The 5,790-nt window shown below is 43.4% G+C and overlaps 1 long non-coding RNA gene across 1 annotated transcript; it reads right to left on the reverse strand.

Moving 5' to 3' along the window:
• Positions 1–461: 461 nt before the first annotated feature.
• Positions 462–5,288, reverse strand: LOC116760009. The gene is made up of 3 exons (XR_004351620.1): positions 5,150–5,288; positions 3,020–3,122; positions 462–2,066 (listed from the first exon to the last, which is right to left on the reverse strand). It is a non-coding gene; the product is annotated as an uncharacterized LOC116760009 (long non-coding RNA).
• Positions 5,289–5,790: the final 502 nt, after the last annotated feature.

Genomic DNA, 5,790 nt, shown 5'->3' on the forward strand with positions numbered 1-5,790 from the left:
CTTTACCAAAGTAACAAAAGATTTTTAAAGCAAATACAAATCACTTAAAGGCAAAGAAATTTACATAGTCTGTTATTAAAGCAGCATTCCAAGAAAATTTTGTTCTCTTAACAGAGAGAGAGAATCAAATTTCAGTCTACTCTCAATTAACATGGCCTGATGGTTTATATAATTGTAATCAATCATACAGTCTTTTTGCTCACTGAAATTTTTATAAGGAGTCTCAGACTGAACTTTTTTTTTTTTTTTTTTTTTTTTTTTTTTGCGGTACGCGGGCCTCTCACTGTTGTGGCCTCTCCCGTTGCCGAGCACAGGCTCCGGACGCGCAGGCTCAGAGGCCGTGGCTCACGGGCCCAGCTGCTCTGCAGCATGTGGGATCTTCCCGGACCGGGGCACGAACCCGTGTCCCCTGCATCGGCAGGCGGACTCTCAACCACTACGCCACCAGGGAAGCCCTCAGACTGAACTTTTAAAAGACCTCTCAGGACCAGGAAAGTCACACCACCAAGGGCTTGTCACAGATTTCGCTTACCAGATCTAGGTGAATTCTTTCCTTTTCAAGGTCCCCAAAATAACTTGAGATTTCTGTACCTGTTAGTGATGTAGCCTTCCTAATTTATCTGATAAAGCTGTTGGGAACCTAAGAGTTTCCAATCTCTGGAGGGAGCAGGCAGAGAGAAAATATAAATGTTTCAATTCTGCTTACAAAAGTATAATTTACCAAATTACTGTAAGCCATAATTTGCTTGATGGGAAGGTTTTCCTCACACCTGGAAAACATAGATTCAAACCAGTAATTTTTCAGATAGAAACCATAAAATTATAACCATATTCACCAGTTCATTTAGTTCTTTTGTTAACTTTTTATGAAGCCATCAGGTTTTTTCTAGAATTCTTCAATTTCTTACCCAGTTCAGTACAAGTCAGAAACTTGTATTTATCAAAAGCCCTTTCTATAAATCTTCTTGAAGAGGAAGTGTTTTTGCAAAGGCATCAGAATAAAACCATAACTGTCTATAATGATAAAAGACTTAAGAAGACACATTTAAAATCTGATTACAATGTAATGTAATTTGACAAAGTAACTTGGCTACTGCTGTGACATACAACACCTTAAGATAATAACTGGATTTATGACTGATAACATTTTACCAGGACATATCAGAACTTTAGGAATCCCATATAATTTCTAGAGTATCTATATTAGTAACATTTACCACACAATATAACCTAAGAAAATTTATTACTCATTTGACAATACCTCCCGTGTAATTTAACATACCCAATGAACCTAATTAGTTTAATATCTCTCCTTGGGATGTTTTAGTATCTTATTTTATTTGGAAATGGCCTAGTTATTCAATAAACTTCCATCATTTAACTTAATTTAGCACAACTCTAAATTTTCAAGTTTTCGAGCATCTGGAAGGATTATTCTTAAGTTGACATTCCTAAAACATACTTATTCCTAAAAAGTTTACCCAGAGCTCTTATCTCATTTGTATTTTCTTAAAAATTTCTTCACATCAAGTTACTTTCATTGCTGACAAATTTGCAACAGATATAATAGGATCTTATTTAGTTTATATTAAACCTAAGCACAATAAAACGATTATACTTGATGACTCTAAAGACATATCTGTATTAATTTGTTCAAGAAACGTTAATACCAGGTATTAACTTAATACTGAATATTTCCCAGTTCACGAGAACCTAGAATTCGGTTAGCTTAATTTCCCTTGTATTTAGAATTGTTTGATTTGTAAGCGCTTACTTTTAAGTCAATGAAATCGAGCTCATTTACAAATTAACGTCAGCAACATTAGCCAAAGACAAAGACACATACTGAGATACACACATGTATCAAGACAAACACACATCTCATAGTTTTCCACTTGGGGCTTAAAATGTCTCTGCCCCTTTCTTTCCCCTCGCTTGAAGTTCTACTAATTAACCCAAAGCTGAAGTCTCAGGCAAAGTGGGCTGTGTTTGTATCTCAAGGACATGATAAGAATTCACTTCAAGCTTTCTCCTAGGCATATTTGTGTTCTCTCAGGGTCAGAATTCTGAAAAACAAAAAAATTTCAACAAGCTAGCTTTTTCTCATTGCACGTGCAAAAAGAACTGGTTTTGCAATTTCAAAAAAAGTTTATTTTAACCAATTTTCTCTGGAGTCTAAAGAATATTGTGGCCAAACTGTCAAAAATCATCTTTCTCTTTCTGTAGTCATAGTTTCATAGCTAAAATATAGACCAAATAGTGCTCAAATTGACCCTAATAACAGGGGCAGACTGGCTGATTAAATGTCCTAGCAGGGCTTTTTTCTCTGGGGAGGTGGGGTCTTAGTTTGATGAGAAGATTCTGGAGGAGTGAGGGAACTTGCAGGAGTTGGGGAAGCTTCGTTCCCTTCTGAGAGTTGGTTGAAGTTGGAAGGGGATCATTTAGAATGTTAGGAGAGATTTTTTTTTGATCCCTCAGGCTTTTGATTGTGGAGCCACCTAGAGCAGGATTATAATAAAGGGAAAAAGTCCTGAACATAAGGGAACCTCGGTCCATTTTCCCCATCCTGTGGCAATAAAGATCTAATTATAAGAGACCCATTTTTTTTTCCCCATTGGATCATAGCTATAGGTCGACCAGTCATTTAAATTTTTCTCCAAGTGTTCCCAGGTGGGTGTGGAACCTTAGAGGAAGCGCTTCCCATTTTAGCTCAAAAAGTTAGTACCAGATGTCTGTGCGCTCAAACCAAAGTAAACAAACCAAACCAAAACCTCGCCAGCGGGAAGTCACAAAGTAAAACAAAGAGCAAAGGGACACCCCAAAAGGATGGCAAAGAGATGCCCAGAAATCAAAAGCCAAACGGCAAAATGCCCCAAACATGACTTCCAAGTGACGTTTGTCCAAAACGGTGCCTTACAAACAGAATTTCCCTTCACAGCGAGAATTCCCCAAATTAGAACCAAAGTTCCCCAAATGGACAGAGTCAAAAGGCCTCAGTTATGCGCCCTGGGGCACTTACCAAAATGCTGGCGGGTGTGTCGCGACGTAACAAATGTAATTGTGAGAATCTTTCTGATCCTCCAAGAGGATCAAAGTCTTCTCAGAGTAGAAGTCCGGGCTGGCTGGTGCGGGGAAGGGAAGAGAAGGTGTCCTTAAGGCAAAAAAAAAAAGCCTCGGCAGCTGCTAGGGCAACGTCCCCCCTGTTCTCCGCCACAGCTTTGGAGATCTGCAGCCTTGACGGCGGATCGGGTGAGGTGGGACACGGCCCTGCAGCAGGGAGTCCCTGGCGATCTGGCCTCAGAGAAGCCCCCAACCGTCTGCTCTCCTGAAGGAGGCTGGCAGGCTGGCATGGAGAGAGATCCCCGAGCATCCAATCAAGCCAAGGGGCCCTGTGGGGCTGCCTGCCCGCGAGCATATCCTGGATGAGCCCCCATATTTTGTTGCCAAAAAAAACCACCTTGGCTCTCTGCACCAGTGCCAAACAGAAATACAGAGACAGAGTTTATGGAAGAAAAAGAAAGATCGCTTTAGTTCTTTGCCAGGCAAAGGGGAAAACACAGCAGGCTAGTGCCTCAAGAACTGTGCCCCCCTTCTCTGGGGAATAGGGCAAGGTTGTAGAGCTGGGACTCGTGGTCTGAGGTAGGTGATAAGGCTCAAAGTAATTGAGGTTTTGCATTTCTTTCTTTTTTTCTGCAAATTTACGGCCAAAGCTGGCGTCAGGCGGCTCAGCAACCGGGTCTGGTGTCCCTGAGGTTATCTGCCCGTGACCTTTCTGAAATGAAGAATGTTACAAGCGAGAGTAGAGGGACAAGAATGCCAGGCGCAGAGTGTAATTCATACGGAGTAATTAGCTTTGCGAAGGACAAGTCTAGCTACAAGTGTTTCTTAGTCTAACAGCTAAAAACTAACCAAGATTGCTTAACTCTTTCAGGTCTGTTTAAGTTGCTTCCCTAGCCTGTTCACTGTTCCCTTGTTGTCTCTGTTTATCAGGAAAGAAAACTCTCATTTCTATTTTTGCTGCTACAAGGGTCCCAGCCAGGAGTCCCCAACCGGGTAGCCCTAAAGCCTGTCCGGCTTCACCACACTGCCTTTCCCTGCCCCCATCTCTGCTTTCAGAATCCCAGTGAGGCAGCGGGGTTGTCCTAGGCCCTCGGGCTGTTGTCAGGCCGAGATAGGACAGCTCCCTGCAGCGCTGTCTTATCTAATCAGGTCTCTCGCAAGCTGCTATCTCCCCAGGACTGCCCTCCCTCACTTGCCTTCCACCTCTGTGTTCTCTTCTCTTTCATCCTACTCCCCTTTCCTCTGGCACCCTGCACAGCGCCTCGCCTCTGCCCTGCCCGATCACTGCCCTGCCCGATCACGTTTTGTAAAATTGTCACCGTGCTGTCTTTCAGTGGGGCATTCTTTCGGAGGTGATTCACGCCACAGTTCGTACGGAGCCGGCTCAGCATGTATGAGGAATCATTTATAAATGCATTTGTAAGATAACAGTGATGAATTTCGTTTCTGGTTCCCTGAGCTGTTCTGGCTCTTTTATTGTCCTTCCTCACCAGCAATCCGTCCCTTCTTACTCTCCCATCAGACATTTTAGTCCCACTGATGAGTAAGCCATGGGAAAGCAGTTGTACATAAAATAATCATGGTGGTTTTTCAAAGCCCAGGATCAGAGGTGATTGCTTTCTCACTGACCCTTTTTTTTTTTCTGACTGTGCAGGGTCTTCGTTGCTGCGAGGGCTTTTCTCTAGTTGCGGCGAGTGCGGGCTACTCTTTGTTGTGGTGCGCGGGCTTCTCATGGCAGTGTCTTCTCTTGTGGAGCACGGGCTCCAGGCGCACAGGCTTCAGTAGTTGTGGCGCGTCGGCTCAGAGAAAGCCCGCGTGCAGCAACGAAGACCCAACACAGCCAAAATTAAAATAAATAAAATTTTAAAAATAAATAAATAAATCTCTTAATTAGGACCATACCCATAATATCAAACCCTGTTACACACATCTCACCTACCCAGTTACTGAAGGCTGGCTGACCCCCTGGTACCAATAAACTTTCGAGGTGCTGAAACAAATAGTTTACTGACGCCTAACCACGTGGAATCTGCTGCTTTCCCCGTCATGTGCCAAATTGTTACTTCCATCAACATATCACCAGCCTTACCGTGCTTAATAAGACATGACTCAGCTCTTGCCCAGCTGATAAGAGATACACATTCCCTGGTATTCTTCCTGCAAATGAATAGATGGCTTCAAACAAAGAACTACTTTTTCCTGTGAAGATCGTTGCTGCATTTGCTGGAGTCCTGTCCTGTCTAGAGCTTCCCTTCTAGCAACTGCCCCACCCCCGGCCTCTTTCGTAAATCCTGGCCCTCTGCGGTGGCCTTACACATGCCATCTTTGGTGTCTGCTGTCTCCCCACTGTGTTGTATGAACTCACATTTCCTACTTCATTGCCTCAGTTCCTTTTCTTGTCAAGTCAGGACAGCCTTCTAGCAGATCTAGCTGTTTCCAGCCGGAACAAGTTCTTCTAGCCAAGGCCTGACTTCATTCATTCCTTCTTTTTTCAATATTATAAAGCTACTCATGCAAAACAGACAAGTCAGTGAAACAATAGGCCAGAAGTAGAGCCTATTCTAAGTAAGATGGAGGTGATTTTAAAAGGGAATCACAGGACTGCCCTGGTGGCGCAGTGGTTAAGAATTGCCTGCCAGTGCAGGAGACAAGGGTTTGAGCCCTGGTCCGGGAAGATCCCACATGCCGTGGAGCAACTAAGCCTGTGCACCACAACTACTGAGCCTGTGC

The sequence above is a fragment of the Phocoena sinus genome, chromosome 10 (genome assembly GCF_008692025.1).
Source record: "Phocoena sinus isolate mPhoSin1 chromosome 10, mPhoSin1.pri, whole genome shotgun sequence".
Taxonomy (NCBI): Eukaryota; Metazoa; Chordata; class Mammalia; order Artiodactyla; family Phocoenidae; genus Phocoena; species Phocoena sinus.